General features: G+C 38.7%; 1 long non-coding RNA gene across 1 annotated transcript in view; it reads left to right on the forward strand.

Moving 5' to 3' along the window:
- The first annotated feature begins 7,473 nt into the window (after positions 1 to 7,473).
- LOC135329549 (uncharacterized) overlaps positions 7,474 to 27,877 on the forward strand; it is a 129,604-nt gene continuing 109,200 nt past the window's right edge. The window contains exon 1 of the long non-coding RNA XR_010391040.1: positions 7,474 to 7,524. This is a non-coding gene — a long non-coding RNA (uncharacterized LOC135329549). The remainder of the gene's footprint in view (positions 7,525 to 27,877) is intronic.

Raw genomic sequence — 27,877 nt, forward strand, 5'->3', positions numbered from 1 at the left:
AGCTAATTACCAGGGCATCAGGAAGGTGATGCTCTTAGTGAAGTCTTGTGTACTTGGGTTTGTCAGAGACGTAGCTCATTAGAGGAGATAGCACTGACAAAATCGAAGTTCGACTGTACTCGCAGTAAAAGGTAGGTGGCTGCAGGCTGGCAGCGAATGAGAGCGCTGTGATGGAGCAGCTGCCCACCCGCATGGGACTATGTTGGGGCCTCTCCAGCTGGGGAGAAGCAGGCATACCTGCCCGAGGGCTGTGTGACTCCACGTCGCCTCCGATACCCCCTCGTGCGTGACGATTGGGCGGCGGGAGAGAAAGCATGGTCCCCGGCAGGGAGCTCCTAGCTCTGCGGTCGGGGCAGGGAGAGGGAGGGACCAGTGGGATGACTGAGTGTCTGCATCTCCTTGTCTTCCGTAAATCTGTATGTGAAGCTTGATTATTTTAAACTATGTTTAGAATTATGCTTGAAAAGACGCAAACCTGAATGGCTAGTATGCAGTCTCTTTTCATTCGTACGCTATGGCCTAGCTTGCACTGCCCCCTGAACTGGGGATGTTCTCTAATCTTTCTGAAGCTTGCCTAAATAAGCTGATGATGATATTTTTCATCTGCATTGTAGACCCAAGACAAACACTTGCACCTGCTGAGAAAACAAGCTCATGACTATTGAGAGACTAACCCACAGTCTCCCAAAAGTCACATACAGATATCATCACTTCAGATGTTTACAGTGAGGATGGGTCAAACGAATCAAAGGTATCTAGGCCGTCTATTATATGATCTCTCTTGCAATTCCTGCAGAAGTTTGAAAACAGTATATATCAGGCCAAAACAAGGACAGAGGATTGAGTCAGATATAAAGATAATTTATGCTGTAGGATTTGTCATGCATATTAATGATGTAATCTCTGCAAAATAAAATTACTTTGTATTGAGTCATAAAAGGTAGGAATATTTTGCTTATTGTCTAAAAGGTTAATATTTCCTTCTATTTTGCTTGTTTTCAGTCTTATTTTTCAGGCAGAATGCAATCATTTTCAAACTATCAGTTCACTTTGGTATTTCTATGAAAATGGGACGTGGTATCGTTCTTTGTTCTGACAGGTCATCTTTCGATCATTAAACTGTTGTTGTCTTTCAGCCTCAATGCCGTTGTCTCATGATCTTAGATAGTGACTGATACAGTGAGAGAGCACTTAGAATATTTCTCATCTTGAAACTGGTAGTTAAAAAAAATCTTTCCGTTGATTTTTTTTCCTGCCATTGATCATCCAGTACTATAGTTTCATTTTGTAGAAAATGTTATTCTACTATGAATATTTTTATCAGAATGCAAATACTTTCTGCTTAGATTAAACAAGTTGCAAATGAAAAGGTTCAGTATATATTTTATTCACTTATTTATTTTCACAGAATAATTGTCTACTCCCTGCACAATGCTGTTCAGTCAATGAGTAAGATAATATTCTACATCAGGAATTTTATTGGATTCTCATTTAAGTGTATCACAGATACTGTTTCATCTCAAAATTTGGTAACAGTAGATTTTCTGTTACCCTATTTCCATATTACATTATAAATCCTATGCACGAATACATTTAATTTTCTTTTTTTCCTGTAGTGACCCACATATACCTCCATATACTAATGCTTTGTCATTTATGAGGCAATATTTTTGATACATTTGCTTTGTTCTGGTATTACAGTGCATCTAGTTTTCTATTGCATAAACTCATGCAGGAACATTTTTCTTTATCACAGTAGTCAAGAAATAGTAAAGGCCTCAAGGAGAGAAAGACCTTGGAACAGAATAGGGGGACCACAGGCAATTGAAGAATTTGGAAGAAAGTAAGGCCAGACAGGCTGACAGGCAGACTTGGTAGCACGTGGAACAGTCCACGAAGAGGGAGGGAGACAGAAATACTGCTTCATTACATAACTAGTGTATCCAGGCAATCTAACCTATGGGACAGCTTTTTAATCTTTTATTTTCAGACACATGCTTGTAATCATAAACAATGGGAAAAACACTGCAGTAGGCAGTGCCACAAAAAGGCAATTACAGTTCATTGTAAAAATGGCATACAAAACTCTGGGCATTCTAGTCTTTTTATTACTTTTATTGAACATAATGTTGACTGAGTTATAAAAATCTGTATAATTGACTATAAGCATTCATGCATTTGTGGGGAACTCCTGATTCTGAAAGATGAAAATCAGACTCAATGACATCTGATTTTGAAACTACTCACAAGAGTAACCTGCTTTCCAGAAGTAAGCCCATGAAGCTTTGTGTGCTGCCAGGGCTGGGAGAATGTGCTCTTGGTCTTTCTTGCACAAACCCTGCACAAAGGATTTTAAATGAAGCAGATTCTGTCACAAAAGGAGAGAATGGTTTGGAGAAGGAAAAAGGGAATGTGCAACCTCTACACGGTTGCTGAGACAGCTCAACAAGCATCTCCTATCCCATCTAGTAGCACTTTGCAGGATGGAATAAATTATAGGTTTTAGGGTTGGGATTTTTATTCAATATTTGCCGCAAAGTTAGCCCTGGGATAGCGGGTCCATGGCTGCGTCTCCTGTGTGCGTTCACAGAGTGAATGAATCCCTATTTAAGAGCTATACCAGCAAGGGCTGTGAAATCAGTTTGTTGTTAGTAAGATGGAGTTTCTGTGGAAGAGTTGAGCACTGGGGATAATATTCCTCTTTTTCTTCCCTCTGGAAAGCTTAAGCACAAGCACAGTTAGCTCAGATGCAGTGAGAGGCACAGGAGCTGGGCCAAAGAGAAAAAGAAGAACACCGACTTTGCTAAACAAACTGTAGGAGGGCTGGAATGAGGAGCCGCACTTCAGGAGGTGACTAATGTGGGTTTTTTCTGGATCTGACAGGATTGACTGTTCTGTCCTCTTGCTCTTTTGGTCTTTTTAAAAATTAACAACTATGAATAGAAATAGATGAAAGACTGTAACAAGCAGCTTCCTAGTTTCTAACTGGCAGATTCATGGGTACATTTTTATTCCTCTGCAACTGAGGAAATACTGTGGATTCCCTTTAGAAATAAATTTATTTAAATTGTATCTGTTGACCAAAAGGGATCTTTTATTTTTATTTAGGGGCCCAGATGGTTTTTACCCTATATATGGACATCAAAATAAATTTCCTTAAAAACTAGGACTGTGTGAATCAGCATCTGGTTTTATTTGATCACCTAGATGATAGATGATCTAACAAACATGGAGTTGAGAGGTCTAGAAGAGCTCACAGAGACGTGAAAAGACCCTGAAAACAAGAGATTCGATGAGCTCGGCATGCTATCAGGACCATGGTGTTTACATTCTGTTCTTTACAGCACCTAGTACAGTGGCCAAGGCCTCATAAATATTTTGGTGGTGCAAGTAAAAAGCTTTCTGAGGTCAGGGATGATGTCTCTCCAGTGTCCCTCAAGAAATACTCCAAATGTAGGGGAAGCTTCCATGGAGCTCACAGCCTCTCAGATGATAGTTAGCTAGGACACAGGAGTGCAAAAATCCTCTAATGATCTGATGGACACATTTGTGCAGTTGGTTTTGCCAGGTATTTTTCAGCTTTGTAGTGTAAAAGGCTTTAAACTGACTGTGAGTATCTTGGAAGTCTTTCGTGATGTGCTCTTGGATAGTAGTAATCACTACTGTAGATACTAGGTTTCTACACCGCGTGCAGAGAATTTGGGTCCTGGGAAAACTAGTTCACTTCCTGTATGTCCTTTGAAGGCTGAGGGGAGAAAATTATCTTCATCTTCAGCCTTTTGTATATGAACATTATCTTTCAGGGCTTCCTTTTTCAAGCATTTCTCTCCCCACAGAGTACGTTAGTCTCTTCTTTGTCGTTAATATGTGCCATCAGCTTGTGCTTTGAGCTATCAACTTAGGCTTTTCAGTCAACTGAGCTGGTAAAGATTCAGACCATGATTGTGGCATTACTTAAATCTGACATAAATTCAGTCCTGTCTTCCCAATTGCCGTGGCTACAAGATCTCCCTGACTCCACTGTGCTGATACTGGCACTCATGCAGCCACTTGATGAGCTGCATCAGTCCTCTGAGGAGCTGGGAACAAGGTAATTTGCACTGAGGTCTGGATGGAGACACCTGTTCAGCAGCATCCGTAGTTAATGCCAGATTAAGTGGACAGGTAAGCATGGCCTCGTGTTTTTAGGGTCAAAGATCTGTATGTCAGTTACCAAATTAGATATTTCACACTGTGTTTTACTGTTTTCACTTCCAAACACAGGAAAAATACTCAGCCTGCCAGGTGGAAATCCCTGTTTTAATCAGATTTCCATGCTGCTCTCCTCCTGAGTGTGCCTCTGTAGCACCCAGGCTGAAACACCAAAAACGGCTGTGTCAGCCGTGATAAGGCTGAGGAAACAACCATTCATTGTTTAAACAGTGTTCTGGCAGATTTGCCAGTTCTGCTTTGATTCAGTTGGTGGGTGAGATTAAAAATAATTTTTTTTGCCTGCTAAGCTATGAACTCCAGTTCTTGTGTTTGTCCTGCAAAGTTAGTTAAATTATTCATAGCTTCATAGATCCGAAAATCAGAAGGGACCCTTATGTGGTACTTGTATTTTCAGTGTTTGAAGGGGTTGCCTAATGTCCAGCTGTGTGGGATAAATGATTACCTACCTTATCCCTTTAAAACACTGGGAGTGCAAATGTGGAGCCTTTTTATTTTTGCTTGGTTTTGTTTATTTTTATTTTACTATACTCTTGAACGGTGAGGCCAGATGCACATCAGGTTCCTTACTTGCATCAAATTTGATGATTGGTGGTTAAACTATACGTTTGTGGGTCTGATCCTACTTATTTTGTCTCTCAGAGTTGTAGATTTGCTAAAATCTTTCCTAGTGCTTTACTTGGAAAAAAATTATTTTTGTGTTCAATCTGACCTCTGATGTTTAGGGTCTGATTGAGAAGTTACTGTCTCAGGGCGCATCTCAAAAGCCAATAACCTTCCCCTACCTCGCTTTTGTTAGTGGTTAGAAAGAAACACAAATGTTTTGCTAATCAAGTTGTATCCGAGTGTCTTGGTTTGCAGCTATACTAAACTGCCGTTACTTTTATTGGCGATTTAAATTATAAAGGGTTAGCTGCCTTTTAGAAAAACCAGTAAGATGCTTTTTATGATTTTTACCGTTTTTGTTCAACTGCTTGGACTATTTTATGAAAAATCAGCATTTCTGCAAATCAAGGTACATGGTGTATGTGTGTGCTGGAAATGGGGCAAAGATGTGGTGGGGGAAGAGAAAACACAATTTTAGTGGTTTAAATTACTTCATATTGGTGGCACAGATACTGGCATCAATATTCAACCTTTTATCAGCAAGCTTGGCTGTAATTCATTGGAAGTGAAAGTTTGGACCTCAACATCAGTCAGCCACCAACTGCTGAAATGGCAAACAAACATACCATTTTTCTGTAAGTGCTGACTGTCACAGACACATCAACAGAGACAGCTATAAAATAAATACGGTATTAAGCTAAGAAGGAAGTGTGAAGACAAAGCACATTGCAAAGATGAAATGAATCCACAGCTCAAGTATTTTAGAGAATGAAGATTAAGAAAACAACTGTGATTAAAATGCATATGGGGTATACTATGAATTTTGGACTACAAGTCTAAGTAGTGCAGAAGGATGTGGTAGAGCTGACTCAGTTTTCTACAAGGTATATTGTATTTTGCAAGGACATATGCCAGTAATGTTCTCCTCCTCCTGATTGTTTATATTTCAGTATATTGCTAATATTTCTCAGATATTCTTGTGCTCTTTTTCTCTCCCCTCGTTCTGCTTTTAAACTGTGAGCTCTCTAATTGCTGGTTTTTTAATTGTTAAAATTATTCTTTCATTTTAATACCCTGAGGGTTTAATGTAGGGACAGTGTTTTTTTGTAACAAAAGGAGAAGCTGGATTCCAAAACACAGAACAGACCTATTGCTGCTAGTGAAGAATGAGGCCTTGCATAAAATGGCAAACTGTTAAAACTGCAAGTGGTACCAGAAGGTAATCTGAGCTTTTCCATTAATCTGAATTAGTGTCTAAAAGGGAATTCAGATCTCATCTACCCGAAGGGCAGTGGAATTCTCGAAGAATTGTTCATGAGGTCAGAATTGTTCAGCATTTTCTTTGTAGTGTTTCATAGCACTTTGCAGCATAAGGTGTGAAGTATTAAAGTTGCTGATGAGCACGAATTTCATATATCATCATGTATGTATGGGAAGATCCATGCATTGTATAAAGAGGTCTGGGTAGCTGAAGAATGGAGTGATGAATTGGGGTGAAATCCAATGATACATGTATAGCATCATGTGCATGGGAAAGTAGTGGCTGTTTCTTCTCGGGGAGACTCATCAGTTGGAACCGATTCAGTAGATCGAGGTGATATAATTTTGATGACAATCACCTGAGTTGCCAGTGTGATACAGCTTTTGGAACTGTAAATGTAATTTTGGAATGCATTACAGAGAGTACTTCCAGGCAAAATGGGAAAATACCAATACTGTTTCTTAAGATCCTGATAAGACCTTGTAATTCAGGTTACGCAGTTTCAAAAAAGAATTAATAGTGGAACGGGTCTGGAGAAGAGCTGGACTGATAGGCAGAATAGAAAAGAGATGGAGACTGAAAAAGAAGACTTTTGGAGAGGGCACAGAGGGCTCATCCATCCTGCCTAGTGAGGCACACCGAGGGGTTACACGTGTTTGGGATTGCCAGGTGCGCAGAAATTTCTGGGACATGTCAGATGAGCATGTCTAGGTAAACTCCATAAAGAAGTGCAAAAGAAGTCCAATGTATTTTGAACCGTGTGTATGAAATGACAAACTTGCTGCCTTTGTACCGCTCAGCGTATTTGCATGCCCTCTCTGAAATTCTGGACAGAAATGTGGCACTCCTGCTTTTGCTCCAGAGCAACCTGAACTGATCTTAACAGCAGGGTTTCTTTTCTTTTTTTTTTTTTTCTTTCCACTTTAATCAGTGTACGTACAAACTGTGTGTACAAGAACAAATTTGAGCTTGAGATTACCTCTAAGAAGGAAAATATAGAAAGGAAACTTCAGATATGAATGAAAAAGATACCTTTTCAAGTAAGTCTTTGAATTCTGCCCTAGGGTTATCTCTCTTTATCATCAAAGGAAAGAAAAGCTACTTTCTTCTTTCATTTTCTTTAACAGTAGAATATCAAATTATATAGATTTGTTTGAAAAATATATCAGAGCATCTAATTTTAACAAACTTTAAATCTTACACTTTTTTATGATAAAGGCTTAGGTATTTTGGTACTTTTTTAGCAAATATGTATTTTAATATAAAGCTACTGTGCAATCTCTGTTTCATCTACTGACAATAATTATATTCTTTGTCACAAATGCCATATATTCTCTATATAACTCACACCTCTAGTAACCCACATCTCAGGAATTACCAGGAGTCTAAGATGAGTTCACTGGTAAACTGCACCACAGGACGGGAGAAGATCCACGAGGATTACTGAGGTACAAGAAGCAGATAATTGAAAATGGGGAGTAAGGACTCTGGGGTAAATTTCTCTTTGTAGACTGCACATAGAAGTAATTGATATGCTGCTAAATTACATATAACGTGAACTGCTCAAGTGAAAATATGGTGGTTTATCTAAATAAAATACAGCATGGGTTTTCATTCATGACAATATGCTGCAAATACAGACATCAATCCTGTATTCACGTATGGTTGTTCAGAGAGTAGACTTAGTCAAGTCAGCAGAAAGTACTGGCGATGTAAAATTAACCTCCTGGGTAGCCTGGGTAGTTAAGCTTAGGGTTAAGTCTCATCTGCCCTACTCATTTAAGCATTTCTGTGGCTTTCTGAAATCTGGTTCATGCAAAGAAATATGACTAGAAATGTGGCTAGAGCTGAATGAGAAATGCTTCTGTATGCATTGGAAATTTAAGATTTCTAAGAAGAATTTTATATCTAAAACCTGACAAAAATCACTCTCACAATTTTCAGTCATGATTCAAAAGATCTTACGTGAATCAAAGTATTTGATTGTATTGTGAAGTTCTTTGCTTCATGCTTTAGATGACTTTTTTAGTATATATTAACTACTTTTTTAACAGAATATTGGCATATCTGGAAAAATTGTAAACGTATTATTTCAAAAATGTTAAAATGGAAACTTAGCTTAAATGAAAAAACTTTGAACTCAAATACGTAAGTTCCATTAATTGCTTTAATGAACTGGAATTTTCCAGTGAAAACTTGTTGTTTGGAAAAACTGTGACCACCTTTATGATAGATTCTAGTTCCAATAATTCTAGATCTCAAAGTTAATTTAAGCACACAAATCAGAGCTTTTAAGTGCACTGTTTTTCATGTATAATTGTAAGATGAGGGAGTAGCAATACAGATTTTGACTTGCTTGGACATAACCTGAATAATAAGGACTACTAGTACACGTTGTCAAATAAGCTATTTACAACAGCTTCTTTCTTGAAGCAAAGAAAGGAACAAAGATACCAGAATGTCTAAGTGAGGTAAAAAAACAAATTAATGAAAAAATACTACTTGGGCTCCCTTGAGAATAAGTTATAAGAAACTCGCATGCTCCAAGTGGAGCAAACAGCTGTGGAGGCTGAACACCAAGAGACCTGCTGGCGTGGTGGCAATGCCCTCGCGCTTACCACTGTGCAGGATGTGTCCCGTCTTACCTTCCTCTTCAGAATTCAAGCGGTTCATGAAATACACAGTGGAATAAATAGAAAAGTTGGTATCTCACCTTTAGTTTTGTTTTCATTAGTTTTCCATCTTGCAGGCTAATAAAGAGGAAGTATCCGTAGTTAACTAAAATCTTAAATTATAGCTTTTGAGTAAACTTGTGTATAGAGTGAATTTTTCTAGGCGCTTGACTTCTAGAAGTAAAAAGTATTGTTTCTTCCTAATACTGAAGACCAGAAGTTAAGTGTTATACATCCAATGAGATATGGAGAAATAATTTTTATGGCACTATTCTACAGTGAATATTATTCACTAATTTATCATAATTTTTTGCCGTTATTTCATCATCTCAGATTTGCCATTTCCTGAAAAATACGTAGAAAAATCATTTTTCTGGATTTAAATAATATGTTTGGTTTGCTGATAAATGTGCCAGTGCTTTTATATCAGTAGTGTAGTGGAAATGTAATATTTTCCATGTTGAAAACAAATGTTAGTCACACTTGTAATTTTCTATTCATTATGCCATGGCTTCATAAATTATAAGAGGCCAAAACATTTATTAATAGAAGTTATGCACATTACAAATACTAGTAATAGTGTGACTACTTCCAAACATACCAAAAGAAAGTTTAGTAGCCAGAATTGTTATCTGGGGTTTTAGCAGGCTCTTTTACCGGTTGAGCTCTGTAGCATTTCATACCAATGAATTACCAATTATCTGGATATCCAAAGATATATTCCTAATTTATTAGCTCTGTTATAATCTGTTTACAAATGGTTTCTCAGTATCAATTACAATCTAAATATTTAGGAATGCAGGAAGAAAACCAAGAAATAGCAGTATATACTCCTTTATATAAATTTTAATAAAATTTAATAAAATTGGGCAGTGAGGGATGTCTCTTCATCTCTGATGGTTCTGCAAACCTCTGCTGCTGCCCATCTTGGAGCAGAAGGTTTTCTTGCTCTTAGGGAGGTCTGTTACCCACCTCTGCCACGTGAAAAAGTTCAGTTTCTCCCCTCTGTTGACCTACCTTGAGTCCTTTCCCAGTAGTTTTACCATACTAAAATCCTTCCTGTGACCTGGTTCACATGGAAGTTGCATCTGGATATAATACATATTGTTAAATTCTGCCAACTTTTTTATACTTCAGCTTGTGGTTTTTGCTGCTGAGAGCAGGAGCACCCTTTCTGAACTTCTCCAGTGTGATCAAAGAGGGACAATTCTTCACTGTTCAGCTTAAACTTTGGTATTTTGAAGCTCATCACCACCTTAGACAGGGATGAATCAATGCTTAGTCAAAGTAAATTATATTATCACATATGCATAGTTTGAAATGTGTCCCCCAGTCTCTTTTAATGCTGTTTTGTTGTTTGTGGTAAATTTTTGCTGTTTTGATGTCATTTTGAGTGATTTATTTTGTTGAGGCAGTTCTGAAATTCAGTTCATTCATGTGTGAAATTGTAGCTTCTTATTCATAAGGAACATTATTTTTTCACAGGTGAAAATTGTGTCTCATAACTTTAAAGCTGCTTTCGTAAAGAAGCTTATTTAACAGAAAAAGGCCTGTTTGTATTCTGAGCAGTACTGGGCAAAACACTTTATTAGAAACACCTTTCTACAACATTGAAAACAAGATGTGTCTTCAGAATGATGGTGCTCATATTTTTGATTCTGTATAATAACCTGTTATTTATCTGCATTAATAATGGGAATTTTAATAAATATTAAATTTAGTAATAAATATTAAGCAGCTTAGATATTACATTTATCTCAGTTTCATACAATTTCCGTTGAAGATTTCCTTGCTAAAACTACAGAAATATTTTCTGTGCACATAATTTTGCATCATCTGATAATTAATAGTAGTTTTTCTGCTTTAATGTGGCAAAAATTCTTTACAGTCTAAATTAGTGTCAAAATTTACAGAGCCTAAAGTGAATGTTTATTACAGTGACTTGAGTTAATATAATAAACCAATAGATACATAGATTCTGGGTAAAATGTAGCACTGCCTGAACCTACTGAAGTCTTGGGGTTTTTTTGGTTCTAACCTAAGCCTTACAAAAGAATTGTTGAATATGCTGAACATACAGTACAAGCGTGGGGATGATTTTAGATAAACAATTCCCATATTGACAGATATATCTGAGGTCTAGTTATTGTAGTATGATTGTTTTCAATGTAGAGTAGTTTGCAATATAAGTTTTGTCTAAAACCACTTCTCCCAATACATATTGTTCCCATTCATACTTGATTATATCTGACAACCTGTGGTTGACTTTGGCTGAACATGCAAAGGCCAGTAACTGAATAGGGCAGTACCAGTACCATTGACTCAGTGTGTATTTGTTGGAAATCAGAGGCTATTTGAGTTAAAGGAATTAATAAGCAAATGAAATCTCTTGAAACTATCATTTGTAGGAGAGAGAGATACAGTACTTAAAATTGCCAAATTCAGCTTGTCAAAGATAAGTTTTGTTTAAAAACCATCATCATTTTTAGTAATGCTGTTGTTGATAATGCTTGTGCCAGCTTACAGCTTTTTGTTCATTGCCTCAAAGATACCATGCTATTTTTGTGAATTACCCTTACTGGAAGTTCTCCAGTAGAGAATTCCATAGTTAAAACCAATAAAATGAGGTTCAGAGCTGATAATGATATATATGGCTGTTATTTCATACTCCTCTTAGGAAATGATCCTGTTTCTGGTGTTAAACTTCTGCAGCACGGCTCATTCAACTTTAGAGGCCTTCACTATCTTTCATTTAATCTCAACAGTAATCATTTTAGTTAAGTTTTGTTCTTGTGATTTTTTTTTTTTTTTGGTTATTTGACCTGTGCATATTAATTTATGGAGTGACAGAAGAGCATCTCCCTTTCAAGAACATGTGAATGCACAGGAAGGTGCAAGAACAAAAAAATGTAGAAGTGTCGGTGATGAAGAAATGTGTTTTGCAGTGTTGATAGTAACAGTCACGTGTACTTCATATGGTAGTTGTATGCTGTAAGCATATAGCATGTGTCAGTCTTCTAAAACAGAAGTCCTCAGAAGTTAAATATGACCTGAGATGAGAGCGAATACCATTTTTATTGTTAACAAGAATGAAGGCAAAAATGCAGTTGAAAGTAACTATTTTGGACATTACAGGATGCAGGTGACTGGCTCAAGGCTGCCTGGGAACCTACCTAGCTTTGTCTTTATTTCATGTTGTAAGAGATCAAACATCAAATTTGGTACGGAAGCTGAAAGTTTATGAATCAGCGTACTCCACGCACTGTGGTCTCCAAAACACTTGGTCTACAGAGCATTTCTTATGTTTCTATTTATTTAGATGTTTCTTTTCTGTTAAAGAGCATCTTAGTCATCAACTTTTTACATTTGTCTGAAAGTACTTCCTGGTAATTGCAGATGCTACTTAAGGAGTGAACTCAGTCATGACATATGTTGTGATAAGCAGAGAAGGAACACTGCTGTCTCAGAAGTGGTAGAAACAACTTGCAAAATGTCACAAGGAACCAGCCACTGTCGTTTTTTCACCATGAAATTTCCCTTTAATTTCACTCTAATCTATTTACTCTGTCTTTGAGGGCTACGAGTCAAATTTTGTTTCTTACTTTCTATTTTATTTTTCACTACAATGCCAAAGTTACAGTCTTGATAATCTCTTTCCATAATGCACTTGCGTGAGACCTTCTTGTTTAGCCATTTAAGAATTTTGTATCTTCACTTGCCAGTTCATTTTTATTGATGGTAACTGCACTGCTCTCTCTCATTGCTTCTACACTGAAGACTCTGTGGCTTACCTGTTAGAAGCTGATCCTGCTGCTTCCTTTCCTCCCCAGTAAAACTGGGCTAAGGACACTACCCTGTGCAGTTAATGCTTGATTTCTAGTTACGTCTCCTGTGACCTTTATTGTTTTTACTTCTGCCAGTGGAGTCATGTCTCTGAGAACAGAACTTGCAAAACAGAACCTGTAATTTTAGATTAGGACTTGTTTTTTGGTTAAAGGAATATGAGATGTTTATGTTGACAAAGGATACCTTTAGTCTAGTGAGGCTAATGACAGGGAACCTAAGGATGTTCACTTTTACTAAGCTAAATGGTGAATGTTTACCCCAGTTTCAGTTCTTGTTTTTATCTCTTTCTCCCTGCCTGACTTTGGGCATGTTGCCTAACCTCCCTTTGCTCCCATCTGTGATGTGCAATGAGGGAAATGCACAGTGTTTCCTCTCCTACCTTGTCTCTCTGCTCTTCCTGGGTATGTTGAAGCCTTCTACCCAATTAGGTCAGAATTTGAGTTAGGACCTGTAAGAACTGCTGAATTCAGACAGTATTCAAATATTTACAGAAACAGCTTTACACTATCCCTTCAAGATAACAGTATCTCCAAACAGAGATACCAAAACCAGTTGGATATTATGTTTGCTTTTATTGCTGTTGCCTTCTGCTACACAACAGATTAACAACTTTTTTGCTGCAAATGTTAAAGATGTCATACTTGATGGAAATGCTTAAATGTCAACATCGCAGCAATTTCTCCCCCCACCCCAACCAGCGAATGCATACGCTTGTTGTAGAGGGTGTTGACACAAACTGATTTTAGGCATCTATCTTACTCATCTTACCTAGGCAGTGGAGAGAGCTGGGCCCATAGCCTAGATCCTCTGAATTATCCTTGGCTCTAGTTCAACTTCTCCTATAGCTGGTAGAGGGACTTTGACTCTTAAGTGCCAAAATTAAAAGCCTAAAGCTAGCCCTTGCCTCCCCATGGCTTGCCTTGTAATTCTGCTGGACTTTACTGAATCGTTTAATAAACTATTTCTGGATGTCAGTGCTTTTTTCAGATGCACATATTAAGTTGGAGCTTTAAGTTCACTCAGCAAGCAAGGTCTGAATCACTTCATACTCCAGGGATCCCCAAAAGAAAGTTTTTGGCTCAAGAATATACTGAGAATGGGCAGTCTTCGTCCATTAGTCATTGTGTGCTCATATTTATGTCTGGTGTCTCTCTCCTTGTTGCCTACTGTATGTCTGCTGTCCTACCTTGTGGATACTCTGTTCCCATTCTTTGACATATGCTGGTGGTTTCTGATTTCTTCCTGTTCTGTGAGCAATTTCTTTTAAGCCGTGACAGTCTCAATATACTCAGCATTTTTAGTTTTATCAGTTCATGTGGATGAGCAATTTCTAAGGCACTAGTAAACTCTTTTTTTTTGTAGTAGTAGTAGTAGTCTTCCACATGCATTGAATAGCAATCAAAAGAGGGCTTACCTCCACTTATCAAAGTTAAATTTATGGAAGCAATTCCCATTCCTAGGAGAAATAAAACTACTGGTGCTTTGAGTTAACTGCTTGATTCTAAGGGTAAAATCCTAGTTTGTTGATGTAAAAGCTAGGTTGTAGCTTTTTTTATGTTTCATAAATTGCTGTTTTGCTCTAAGTTTCATAATAATTCTTATTAATAATAATAATAAAGTAGTAAATAAAGTTACAGTCCTGATGTTACTGCTTAGTAAATGTAAAGGCAAAGTTACAGAAGAAAAACAGTATTTCTTGAAAGAATGGTTACAACCGCTGAACAAGAACCCTTTTGAATGCATGTGCCTGTGTGGGTCCTTTGTCCCATGGACGCAGTAGTTTGTAAGGCAAATATCTGCACTGTTTTATAAAAACAGTTTTACATTTTTATTCTACGTTCTGTAACACCCATAATCCAATACAATCCAAGTTTCTCCTCTGCCTTAGGGACCTTTTGAAAGCTAGACTATCTTGAAATTTGTTTTTTCTGAGCTTTTTGACTACTGTGACAAAATTGTAGCCTTTGGTAGCAACCACCATTTTGTAAGGATTTTTCAAATAGCAAAAAAAGAATATTCTTTGCCCTGAAGAATTGTGTCTCAAAGGTAGGAAAATAGAATAGATTGTTTCTGGTTCTGGAGTTATTTGGAGGCCTCTATACTGTACTGCAATTTGTGTGGTAGATAAGCCCTTTTGAGTAGAGGTATGTAGAGGTATGTTGTGTTTTATATCTATTCTGTCTTGTCTGTTCTGTGCCGCATAGTGAGGCTAATTGGAATTGCTGTCGTTCATGGTAGTAAGCGTTTACGATATGAAAATGTATGGCACCAAAAAGGAGAATGCATTTTTTCCCAAGGAAAAGGAGAGGGAAAGTCTAGAGTAGAGTCTGAATTGTTCTTTGCTGTATACGGTCTTTGGAAGAGAGGAGTGTGGTTGAGAGTCTTACAGGAATTGATTTGTAATTTCTTCATTCTGTTCTCTCAGATCTCTGCATAGGTGACAATTGCAAAAGGAGGGAGACACATGTTAAGAAGTCCTGCAATTGAATAAAAATTCATCAGAGAGCTTCTCTAGTTAGCTTAGCTTGGCTTAGTTTATCAAAACTGAGGATTCTTCCCTCCTTGGACAGCATTGCAAAATAAGGTGGTAAAATGGTATGGCACTTTGGATAATACCGAAAGGCAAGTTTCTGTGATTTAGTCCCTCTTTGTAAGCACAATTGCTTCTGAATGGAGCTTGTCCTTTGGACATCTAAATAAGTTTAATCTGAAACCCAAATAAAAGTACTTGTTTTGAAGTTAGAGGCCGCAGAAGTGCACTTGTAGTCATTTTTGACCTGCAAATTACAGCTGTCAAAAGGCAGCACCTCTAAATGAGAGCTAAAAATCAAATCCTGTTTGATCATTGGAACACTCATTTTCTACTCGCTGTGTTAAGATAGTGAGAATTAAACATTAAATTTGTCTTCATGAGGCAATTGGCCAGAACTAGGGTACTGAACCTCACTAGGCCAGGTTTAAAATTGGAAGATCTAGTTTGAGGCAGGGGGAATGGACACAGACCTTATCTTCTGTATGTGCTCCCCATCGATGTAAAATCAGTTGTGTCTCAGAGATGACAGCAAAATTGCTGAAGCTACTGTATGGTATTTGTAAACCAGAGAAGTCACAAAATGTGTGTACTGAGATTAGTCTTTAGACTATGCCCTTTTTCTGAAAAGAGATGGATTTACAGGAGGTACAATAGAGATTCAAATAGAAATGTTCAAATTCCATGAATCGAATGACTGAGACTTACTTACTTTTTTTTTTTCCTGACAATTCTCTGCGTCTGGCTTCCAAGCTTCTGAGCCACTAAGGGGTGCTTGGGGGTGCTATATTTCAAGCTTTTTGGTGAAAATGAAAGCCAGACCCTGCTTTAAGAAAAGGAAAGCGAAAGGTGAGCATCTTTCATGGGTCCTTGGTTCCCGGTGGTGGGTCTTTTTAAGAAAAATAGCAAATAGCACAGTATCTGTCATAGCACAGGCTCATATTGCACAGTTTGACCCTGAAATAATAGTTGAAGCTAACAAGGAGGAGGCCGGTACTGCTGCGTGGCACAGAAGGGTGTCCTGCAGCGGCACCGGCACCTGGAAGCTGTGTTTTGGGAGTGGCTGTGCTAATTAGTACCTCACTGCTGTATTTACCCTGCGGCTGGTTTCAGGGCTTGCTTGTTTGGAGCTGGCTCAAGCACCTCTGCACCACTCTGCGCTGCAGATGTGCTCAGATAACTGCGGATCCTAAGTGAAAGGTGGAGATAAGCAAAGCAGCATTCGGAGAGTGGCGCACACGCACAGTGTTTGTTTTGTGGATTGGTACAGGGAAGGTCAGTTTTGGACGATCTGTTTCTTCCTACTTCTGCTTTTGCTCCCTCTGCATCTATTAAGCAATTTTATACCTTCTCTGCCTTAACCTTTTGAAAACTGGAGCTTTTGAGTTACATCACCAAGCAGCACAATTTTTCTTGCTGCATCTTATTAAAGAATACTAATAATATTCCAAATTTCAGGCATCCAATTGGCCAGAAATGCCTGGAAAGGGGAGATGTGTTACCTCGTTGCTGCCTAATATTCTAGTTTGCATCTGGATTGGCTCAATTAGTCTGGAGATAAAACTGTGTTAATGAGATGGGCTTGCGCAGAGAGAAAGCCCTGTGGATGAAGATACTGAGTTTTAAATAGGTTAGAGGCTTCATTTGCTTTTGTTCTTGGAGAACCTTTCTTCTTTTTTTTTTTTTTTCTGGGTTTGGGTTGGTGTATTCTGTAAAAATATAACAGTGTTTCTGAAGCTATAGAAGGAATACAGAAGTCTAACTCTATGGTTTATCGTTTAAAAATTCTGTAGTGATTGCAAATCACTTATGTGAGATTTTAATGCACTACTTTATGCTATTGTTATTTTGTTGCTCCATTGTCTTCGTTCCCCACTTTAGAGCACACTTAGGCTCTGCACCCTGCCCCTTCTCTTCCTACTGTAAACACTGTCTTTTTTTGGGAAATATCAATACCTGTTTTTTTGCCTGCAGGTCAGTCAGAGCTGAAGGGGCTGAAGTTCTGTTTTTTGTTACAGACTCTCCTAATCTTCGCATTCTCTGTTATCTTTAACTCTTTCCCATCTCCCACCAGCCCCCAGCAGATCTCTGATTTTTTTGTAAGGAATTTTCCTTGCTTTTCACAGCTGTAGTCGTTTCCCTTTTGTCTGTGAAGTTCACGGTCATCCTCTCTTTCTGCTCGTATCAAAGTTGCAGTGAAGGCTCTGCAACGTGCCCACGTCTTACCCGTCCACGTAAACGCCGCCTCTGCCAGGCAGAGGATAAACCCACACTGGTTTCACAGCCCGGCAGTCACCTCCCTTTCGAACGTGACGTTCACATTGCAAAGGTGAACGTGTGTAAGCAGCAAAGGCAGGCTGTGCGGACCAGCGCGGAGGAAAAACAAGGCGTCAGTGTGGCGCTTCTGCAGAAGCTACCTTCAGCTGGTGTCGGAATAACGATGAGGACGAGCAAACAGAACAGTCGCCGCCTCAGTCCCGCGTGTCTCCCTCCGGTGCTGCGGTGGTTAGGTTTGCACGCAGCGCTCCGCCGAGCCGCGGCGTGTTACCACACAGCGGTGGAAGATGCGGAGGAGACGGCGTGGAGCTGAGCAGCGAGAACCGACGGTGCTTTGCTTAACCCCCTGGGCGTGGCTCCTCCAGACGATCCAAAAGCTGTTTGCGCAAAACTTCTTGAAAAGGCTCGCATTCGTTTTGTACAACTCCGAGCAGAGTCCTATGTGATGGTGAAAGAGTTATGAAAAGGCCTTTACCATGGTAGGGTTGGTGTGTTGTCTGTGTAGTCTCTGTTACCTCCATCACCTTTGATCCAGGAGGGAAAATTTTGTTGTGAAATTCCTTTTGATATCAGAAGGAAGTTAGCATGATTATTGGCAATAGGGTGGGGTAAAATATATATATATATTTTTCTGTGTTGTATCTTGCTTGCGTTAGTAATAGTTGCCAGGGAAACCAGCAGAACTCCAAATTCTTCTGCTGGAAAGAAGGCTACGGTTATAAACAAGGTTGTTTAAAACTGCCTGCAGCTTATGGAAGCCCTAATGGGAGCCTGCCGTGGGCTCTCACCGTGGGCCCGGTGGCCTTCTGCAGGCTCAGTTGTGATGAGATATAAAGTGTTCATCCTGTTCAGTATAAACTTTTTACAGTAAGCAAGGCAATGCAGATTATTCTGGCTTAGCTCAAGAGAAATCATGGGGTACCAAGATGGGGTTCGCTGCTCTGGGCTGCCCCATCGCTCTGGAGGCCTCTGTTATAATCTGGGATCTCTCTGCTCTGCTTCCTCAGGAGAAGCTGGAGGCCTCCCTGTAGTTTTACTAACCTTTCCATTTGCTAGCAAAGTAAATTGTAACCGTCTATTTACATAAGGCGTAACCATTTCCTAACAGTTTAAGCTTGGCTAACTGTTTGTTTGCCTCTCAACAGCAAGTGTGCTCTTTTTTATGTTTTATAGAATGTCCCCCGCGTCAGGCACAAATATGAACCTTTACGCATGCATCTTCAACTTTTTGGGAAAAATTGCCAAAGTTTATGCATAAATCTTTTTAAGGAACAGATGCTTTTGAACTTTCTCTCACACACTGAATTGTTCAGAACTGACATTTATTACCTAACTGACTTCAGCTAAAGTCTATGAGGGAAATTGATTTAGGATGAAAATAGGTAATAGTAGCTTGATTAGAATCATTTTCAGCTTCAAAGAACCCTCATGTCCTTCTGCATTAAATAATGATCACAAAATCAATTTTTGTATCTCTCAGATTCCCTTTTTGCCTTTTCTGAAGGTGACAGCCTTTGGAAAGGACACATTCTCCGTGGTGTTTTATTGCTTTGAATAGCACTTCTTTCCTTATTTGCTTCAATTTGTTAGTCCCAAGCCCTAATACTTTCAAGCTGTTGAGACAAGCAAAGGCAATTAACATCTATGAACGCTTCTTATAAAAAAAGGCATGGACCATATACAAATTTGCGTCCTCTAAGCAAGCCTTTTCAGGCTGTCCCCAATCCCACTTACTTAACCTTTATGACATACTCTTGGATTTGGCTTTTGTCTTTTTTAGCGCTACAGAGGACAAGGGTGATGCTCAGAGAAGCAGCTTGTGTGTGACTGTGCTCATTCAGCTGAGATGTGACTCAGGTGTGTGCAGATGTGTCTGGCTAGTCCAAGCTGTTTCTCCCAGGGGTGGTTAACAGCAAAGCCTGATATTTGGGAAGATGAGAGCTCACGTTGAACTCCATGCCCTTCAGCCTCTGAGGTAGCTGTAGTGTTGGCACAGTCTGTGTGCAGCATTTGCACGTCTGGGCGTACGGAGATCAAATGAACTACAAACAGGTGTCAGTGGGTTTTACTAGTTTGAATAAAATGGGAGCGTTTGAAATGTGTGCATTTATTTGGGCAATAACAGCATAAGTTTTTAACTGTATTTCCCTCTGTGCCACTCATCAGTGTTGTATCTCAGTACTTCCCCCCCAGGGAACATCTTCATAAGGCAGGTAGGTGTCGTTACCTACTTACTACAGAATAGTGAAAAGTAGTTAGAGAAGATTTTCATGTGGCCACAAAGATGGGGAAGAGCCGCAGTTATCTGGTTCCCAGGTGTCTGTATTTGGCTTCTGACCATCAGTGAAGCAGCAGGAATTTTCAGAGGAGAATCATGGCTGATTTCAGAGGAGAAACTTTTCACAAAGTTCCAAAAGCAAACCATTATGTCACATGAAGTTCAAGTACAGACTTTGTGGAGCATAAAACTCCTTTGTCTGGATTTTTTGATGCTTTAATTTTCAGCTCTTTAACATTTAAAGAATTCTACACTGAAGCTTTTGCCATCATGTGTTTTGATTCTCAATGGCATGTCCCTGTGAATGAACTAGTGCAATTTTTTCTCCTATTTTCCACATGCATTTGGTTGTGCAGGTAGATTACAGACTATAAGTTACTGATTGCGATTAGGTGATATTTAAGTCTCAATATTGTTCTCATCAATCAGTTTTCTCTTCAGTATCAGATGGTCACATACATAATCATTTTCTTTTGCATTGTTCTGCAGTGATTCTTTGATTATAAATGCCCCAGGAGTAAGGTGTTGTATTAGGGAAGGACAGTTCACTTTAAGGACTGAAATTCTTTTTCTCTCTGTGGTTTGATTTTTGAATGTCACACTGTTTTCTTTGTCCATAGTTATGGCTAGGTAAGAATTACTGTGATAGTCTATTAACTAAAATATGTGTTCATTACTCTGTTAATTGATCATGAAATGCAGTCCCAAGCATAATCCTTACCGGAAATTTAGTAACTGTAATCTGCAAAAAAAATACTCTGGCCTAGTTTTGGACCTTGTCTCTCAACATAACTGTCAAAATAACAGATATTTGGCTGGCAAGCAGTTCTAAATATTATAACAGCTATCTGGTGGAGAACTAGGACCAAGTTTTTCCCAATGTTTAAAAAGCAAAAAGTTAAGAGGAAAACTTAATTGGAAAGGTAAGCATAGGGAGTGTGGGAGTGTGAAGAAAGTCACTGTTACTGTCTTGTTAGTCTTGTCCGTGAAAGTGAATGTGTTGCCCTGATTTCAACAGGAGGAGAAAACCTGGTCTGCTGTGGCAGATTTCTCTGTAGACCTTGACACTACATCTCCCCAGTTTCCTTGATGTATTGACATTGCTCAGAATGATCTGTGGGTAGGAGCTTTTCTCTGTCCATTGATTAAATTGGGAATCTAGGCTCCCGACCTATGGTACTGGCATCTAGGCAATGTGAATACCTTTTTCTCTTATGCTCCTGATCCCTTTGCCCCAGTTCCTCATTTATATTTGTTTGTGGCTATTAATGCATTTGCTCTTTAAAATATGTTATTTAGAGGGCAGGAGAGAGAGGGGCGAGAGCTCAGGATGATTGCAAGGAAAGATGGATCAGCATAAAGTGTTTGCAGTATCCCGGAGAACAAATTGACTGAAGTCTGAGAGCGGGCCAGGCCCATCACTGACATGATATAGGAAGGTAAAAGGAGTGAGGGCAGTGAGATTTAGAGTGCTTTTATTCTGAACATAGGAAGAATGTGAGACATTGCAGCTACACTGTGATAAAATTTCCTTTCAGAGTGACTTAAATCACATGCGAGACAGCAAATTCTGCACAGCAGTGGGACAGAACACTGGCTTTCACTTCTAGCTTGCTGGGCAAAGAAATGAAAAGATGTTTTCCTGTTGTTGTTCCTGAAGGTCGACATGGTCATGTTAGCATCCTCTTATGTGAGAATGTGTGAATATAGTGTCTGGTTTTGGTTACTTCCTTCTTTTCTGCGATGTAATTGAAAAAGGTAAGAAAATCTCAATGATGGAAAATAACAGTAGAAATCCAGAGTTTACAAAAAATCAGGACGTTTACAAAAAAATAGGATTCTTTTAAAAAGTATAGATGTTACTAGTTGTAAGTGGAACCCTTGATCTTATCAGTATCCTGGAGCTAGAAAATAGAATAGAAGAATGGATGGAAATCATGATATCTGAACCACTGTATCACATATTAGGATCATCTACAGTCAGTATAGGTCTAGTTTATGTTGGAATGACAACAGTTTAAACATGAACTATAATAGAGCAAGAGATTTTGTATTAGATATTATATAATAGATATTATCTGACATATAGACTGATTTATAGTCTAATTTTAATACTTATTTTGAACCCCATTGTGATTATCTGTATATAGAAGACAGTTGTTACTCCAAAATAAAATGGAAAAAGAGAAAAACCTAAGCCACATAAACTGATGCCCTGAACATGTGTTTATCATATGTAATTATTGCTATAGCCCATAGTCTCCCTCATGTCAATCTTCGTTTTGCCCTGTGTTTGGTGTTGTAAAAAGTACAAACTTTAGCTGGACTCCTTTCATGAGTTGAGAATGTTTCTGTTAGTAAAGATTTTCTGAATAGAACTCTTAGTTTTTAAATTTCTTGTGTCAGATGTGTTTTCTCTCTCTTTGTCAAGTGTTGTGCTGAATAAATTAATAACATGATAACAGCACACTATATATTTAAATGTCAGGACCATGTGTTTTCTAAGTGAGTGGGACAGCACGTTTTTCATCAAATTTTATACCTTTAATAGTTGGACACTTGTTTGTAATCTGCAGCAGATTTCAAAGCAAAAATAAAACTGGAAACAAACAACAGAGAGAACTTGTTTTGAATTAGCAATTATTCTGTATCATGGCCATAGTGGAACAATCTGGTAATCAGCAGAAGTGGGCTTCTTGTTCTACCAATATATCAGTATGCAATAAGATGAATTCTAAGTCTGTCTTCTTGAGTGCTATATTGTTTGCATTTTTTTTCAGTTTTGTCAGGTGATGTTTGTAGATCTGTGGAAATGTAACTGAAAATTCCTTGCCCGGTTGGCAAGGCTACCTGCTCGTGAAGGATTGACACCTTCCGTTTGTTCCCTAGCTGTCATATGCAGTATTCGGTTGGACACTACAAAACAAAGTAGAAGAAATATAGATTTGAACACTAGTACGTAAATGACAACCCTCATATTGCAAAATGATAATGTGTCCCTTTAAGTATAAAGCTTTGATCCCAACCATTTCATAATTTTGATTATGCAAATCTGGGCAGTTTGTCATCTAAAATGACTTGCATCCAGCTGTTCCCCACCTGGAGACCTGGTGACTAATCAGCACATTGGGCTGCCTGTGGACGAGTGTGCCTTCCCCTCCCTCAGGAGTCGGGGTATCCACCTTTCTGCGGGGTCCTTATTGCAGGTACCATATTGTGGTGCAATATGTCGCAAACACAATGTGACATATCAGATTACTCAAGAGTTTTGTTACCTGCAGGTTATAGTTTTGTCAGGTCTGTAATTCTGAAGCACGGGAGAAAGGCAGGGGCTTACGGGTTTGGAGGAATTTTCATGCCTGTTTTAACATGAAGAGAGTCACAGTCATGTACCCACTAACTTTTTTCAGCTGCACGTGTAATCTGCTGCTCAGACATACGGTAACCATGACCATACATTGAAGATATGTTGTCACTGCCCTGCTGCCATGCTCTTCCCTGGACATCCCCCACTGGCCACTGGCACAGTGGTTTGGCTCTTTGGTCTGGATGACTGATCTTATTGTAACACCAAGATTACTTTAATCTCATGCATATTTCAACCTCACGTCTGTTTAATTCTGTTGCCCATGCTGTGACCTTTCATGATGACCAGATATGCCAGACTTGATTCTTCTCAAGAGGTCCGTTTCCATCTCTTTTTCCATGTATGGACTGATGCATAGTTCGCTTCATCTTTCTGCTAAGGGCTGCTCAGGGTTTGCTCCTAGAGGACCCTCGGGGGAGCTGACCAGGCCAATCTAGCATGCAGTCTTCTGCTCAGACCTTGTGTCTTTCCAGTTTTGATAAACTCTAGGGTTTAGCAGGTACTTACCTTAGTTTAATTGCCACTGACTACTGAGAAGGAGCAGAATTAAAATCTTTTACCTTCTGGTAACCCCCTAGACTGGGGTCAAATACCGTGGCTTTTTTTTTAAAGGAAAAAAAGTGAAATTTCAGTACTTCAGGTACCACAATCATTCTTGCTGGCAAACTCCTGAACTTATTTGTCTGACTCTTCCCTAAAAAGGTGATCTTTAACTGATTTACTAGAAACTCTCAGAAGTTAAAGATCATGATGCGGTATTTGTGGCATGACGGCAAATGGAAGAAATTATTCTCCTTTTCTGATGATGTATTTCTTAATAATGTTACATTCTTACTTATAAGCTAGAAAGCCAGGCTCTCTGTAAGGAGACCATGCTTCCTCTCATGATGTTGTCTATTCTGCCACTAGCAGTTCTCAGAATGCAGTACAGTCGTGTTTGTCAGTATTATAATTATAGAGACTGCATTAGAGTTTGTATTTTATCTCCTTGCAATATAGGGATATTTTTCCTGAATTAATGTCCAGCAAAGAAAGAATCACGTCCTTTGTTGTAAGCTGATAGATCTTTAGCTTCTTTATTCACAGCCAGGCAATACTTGATTCTTTTATATTTTTTGTGACCTATAGTAATTAGTCTTCTCAATAGTTAGATTTGATCAGTCCCTGAGTACACAGTTTTACACAAATATTTGATCCTTGGAACTTTGCCAGTACTGTCAGACTTAAAGATTACTTGAATGTTCCTTGTACATAATGTATGCCAAATTGTTCTTCTCATTGAATACTTATAGAACTATTTCTGCTATTCCCACAGCACCACTGAGTCACTTCTTACTGGATTTCTCACTGCTTTGAATATTCATGAAAGTTTATGAAATATGACAACGCTTCTTCTAGAGGTGTTTCTTCCAGTGTATTATCCATACAGTTTTACTTTCTTATGGATTGTTGCAGTGTTACTTTCTTCATCTCATTTCTGGTTGGATGATTCTTCAGAAGAACACAAAATTGAAAAGTCACGATCACTGTCAAGTCCAGTCTTTTGCTAGCACAGATGACTAATATATAATCCTTTCCCCAATTTAGCAAACCTCAAATTAAACTCCTTAGATGTCTTTATTTGATACTGCTGTTGGAAAAGTTTTTCAAAATGTCATTATTCTGACAGAAGAATTTCCAAGCTAATTTTTTTCATGGCCAGTTCATGGCACCTATTTGTTCTGTGATATTTTTACTCCACTCCTTTTTAACTGCAGTATATTTCAATACTGTATCAGCTTAATAGATGTCTTAATAATCTTTGTTACAAGACCTGACAGTCTATATGCTCATTCTCTTGTTATTCTAGGATGGAGAATTGAATATCTGAACTCCATTAAAGATGTAATAACTTCCACCTCAGTATCCTAAGCTCCATTAGTTTCACCCTGCAGTTATCTTCTACATTGATGAGTCTGATGATGACCATCTAGGATGTTATGTCGTGTGTGTATTGGGAACTTGATACAGCACTGTACATAAAAGCTGTGATATACAAAAGTGCAGGAAGGAATGAGTACCATTTAGGGAAGCCACCTATACAACAGTTTTTCTGGTGTTGGATTAATTCAGCTCTGCCCAGGTTTTTTAGATAGAGTGCTGATACTTGTTAGGAGCACCTTACATTTTGAGTTGCTTGAACCAAGAGGAGAACAATTAAATCCAGGACTACTTTTGGCTATATTCATGTTTGATCCAAGGTCTCTAGAATGAGAACTTGATCACTGTTACCCATTTCTTGATATCATATCATGTATGTGTATTTTCACATAAACAGAAATGTTTAACAAGGGTAAGGATAAAAGAGGAGATCTGATTCAGGACTCCAAATTTATTATGCATTTTTTTCAGGAGTCTCTAAAACAAGTTTTTTTTTGGTTTGGTTTGATTTTTTTAAAACAGTTTTGTAAGTTCATTATCTGGATGTTTTTTGCTCTTCTAGAAGCAATCTCATGACCTTGGATCTTTTCTGAATCCCCTCACTATAGGGTGAGGAGGAATGAGCAATAAAATACTGTTCAGTAGTGTCAGGTATAGTTATATTATTGCTCAGTGCTTATTGCTATTGTGAAGAATGATATTTAATGAGGATTTTTCCAATAAACACAAGGCATATACCTCTAGCATGCATTTCCTTGACAATGCAGAATCTGCAGAGACTCCTGCAGAAGAAGCCAAAACAGCAGAGGAACCTAAACCACTAACTTTCTTTGATTTATATGTTTCATTTTCCTCTGAGAGTTCAGAATAGGTTCAGTGTCGACACTGTTTCTCTTACATCTTTGATTAGTCTGAGGCACATCAAAGAAGAGTACGTTTCCAATGAATTTACATAATAGACACACTCGCAGAATTTCATAGCTCAGTAATGGCTCCAGCCTACCTGCAAAATAGTAGTACAAAGTTGATAATAAAATAGCAGAAAACAGGAAGAGGAAAAAAAGAGCAGCAAATGGCTGAAAACCCTGTCCCCCCTGTAGGGACCAGTTCCGTTGTCTTTTTCTTCACACTGTCAGCCCGAACATCTGACCAAAAAACAGTGAAAGAATCTAAAAGAGGACCGTGGAAGTGAAATTGGATACCAGAGTCAAGGAGCTCTTGTGGAGAACACCCTGCCAAAAGTTCCCTTTCTGTAAAATGCTGGAAAGAGTTTTTGAGAGTGCAGAGCTGCCAGAAATCAGCCTGCTCATGGGTTTAAGAAGAAAATAGCCCATGCGTGTGTCTAAGAACTAGAAATCAGGATGGACTGTATTTTGCTGGAATTCTGCAGGCATCTGACAGAGCAATGCTGTGGTGGGCTTAAAATCTCCCAATCCTGTGCTTTTTTCAGCTGATACTGGTTTTCCAGTTCATATAAAATAACTGCTATCTTCATACTTCCAAAAAGTAAACAGACAAGCTCTGGAGAAAGTGTATGCCGTGTAAAGGAATTCAGTGCAGAGACGTTCACACTAATGGAAATCTAAGCTTGTAAATTCATATGAAACAAAGCTGTACAGACTTTCCTGATCGCGATCAGATACAGTTGAGCCAAAGTTACTTGATACTAGGCCTAAATTAAGAAGCTTTGATTCTTGCCAGAGATTATTAGCTTGGGGACTGTGCCAAACCTTTGTGGCAAGACTCTATCTGGATCTCAGGTGGGATGCATGTAGTCAGCATTGCTATCTCCAGCTTGTGCATTTCCAATTTTGAGACTAACGTGAGTAGACTGAGGTCCCTCAGCATCTGTCAGTATAAAAATTCTGTCTTCCTCGTGAAATTCGTAGCACATGAGCATATGTTCTGCTTGCAGTCACAGACATATGGAGCAGAGGTGATTCAGCATTTCCAACCTCACGATTAAAAATAACCCCCCAAAAAGCTGTCATCTCCAGAGGTCTCTTCCAACCTCAACTATTCCCCCAGTACCTTTTTTCTCCACAGAAAGGCATGAGTTTGAAAATAAGAAAGAAATTCCAAGAATATTTACTTGTCTTTTAGTATGTGGTCCTTAGGTTCACCCAGATTGCTCGGTTCCTAGCTTGTTTTGCACCCCCCCCCCCACCTTTTTGGGAGTGGGGGAGAAGGGTTAGTTTGAGGGCTAGTTTTCTTGGATAAACATAGGAATCTAGAAACTGGGACTTTAAAAGAGACACCTTCTACTGTGATATTTGACAGCAATGCAAACTTTGCTCAAGGTTATTCATCCCTCTAACCATTGACCTCTGTGTTCTCTAAACACACGGCTGAAGGATGATGGTGACAAGGAATTTGTCAAACTCAGCCAGAAAGCATGAATTAGAATTAGAAGAAACAACTTGTGCAGTACTTCCCAGAAAAATGACTTTGTAAAAATGGCATCCTTTTACTTAAAGAAAACCCTTCCTTATGTGCCCACAGAAGTATTCTTTGGAAACAAATTTTTTTTTTTTGATTTTGTCACTTAACAAACATTTGAGTACAACAAACAAACTTTTTGAGTAAAAAGAGCTGGTGGCTTGCTTTTGTTTTTTCATTTTTGTTTTTAACCTTTTGCATATTCAGCAGAGTTGTTATTCAACAGTGTGAGATACATCTGCCAGTACTGGGGCTTTCATAGCTGTCAAAGAAGATCTAGATAATGATTTAGGCCCTAGATTGATGAAAATCCAGTGATCCCATTGCAAATGAAGAGCAGGAAAGAATGGATGACAATTTTTTGTCCTCACACCTGAAATCCTATAAATCACTAGTTCCGATCTTTTTTTGCACATGCCTTCTAGTGTGGTTCGTTTATGTCTGAGGAAAACTGACTGTGCCACTAATTCTC

This window comes from Dromaius novaehollandiae, chromosome 11, assembly GCF_036370855.1.
Source record: "Dromaius novaehollandiae isolate bDroNov1 chromosome 11, bDroNov1.hap1, whole genome shotgun sequence".
NCBI lineage: Eukaryota > Metazoa > Chordata > Aves > Casuariiformes > Dromaiidae > Dromaius > Dromaius novaehollandiae.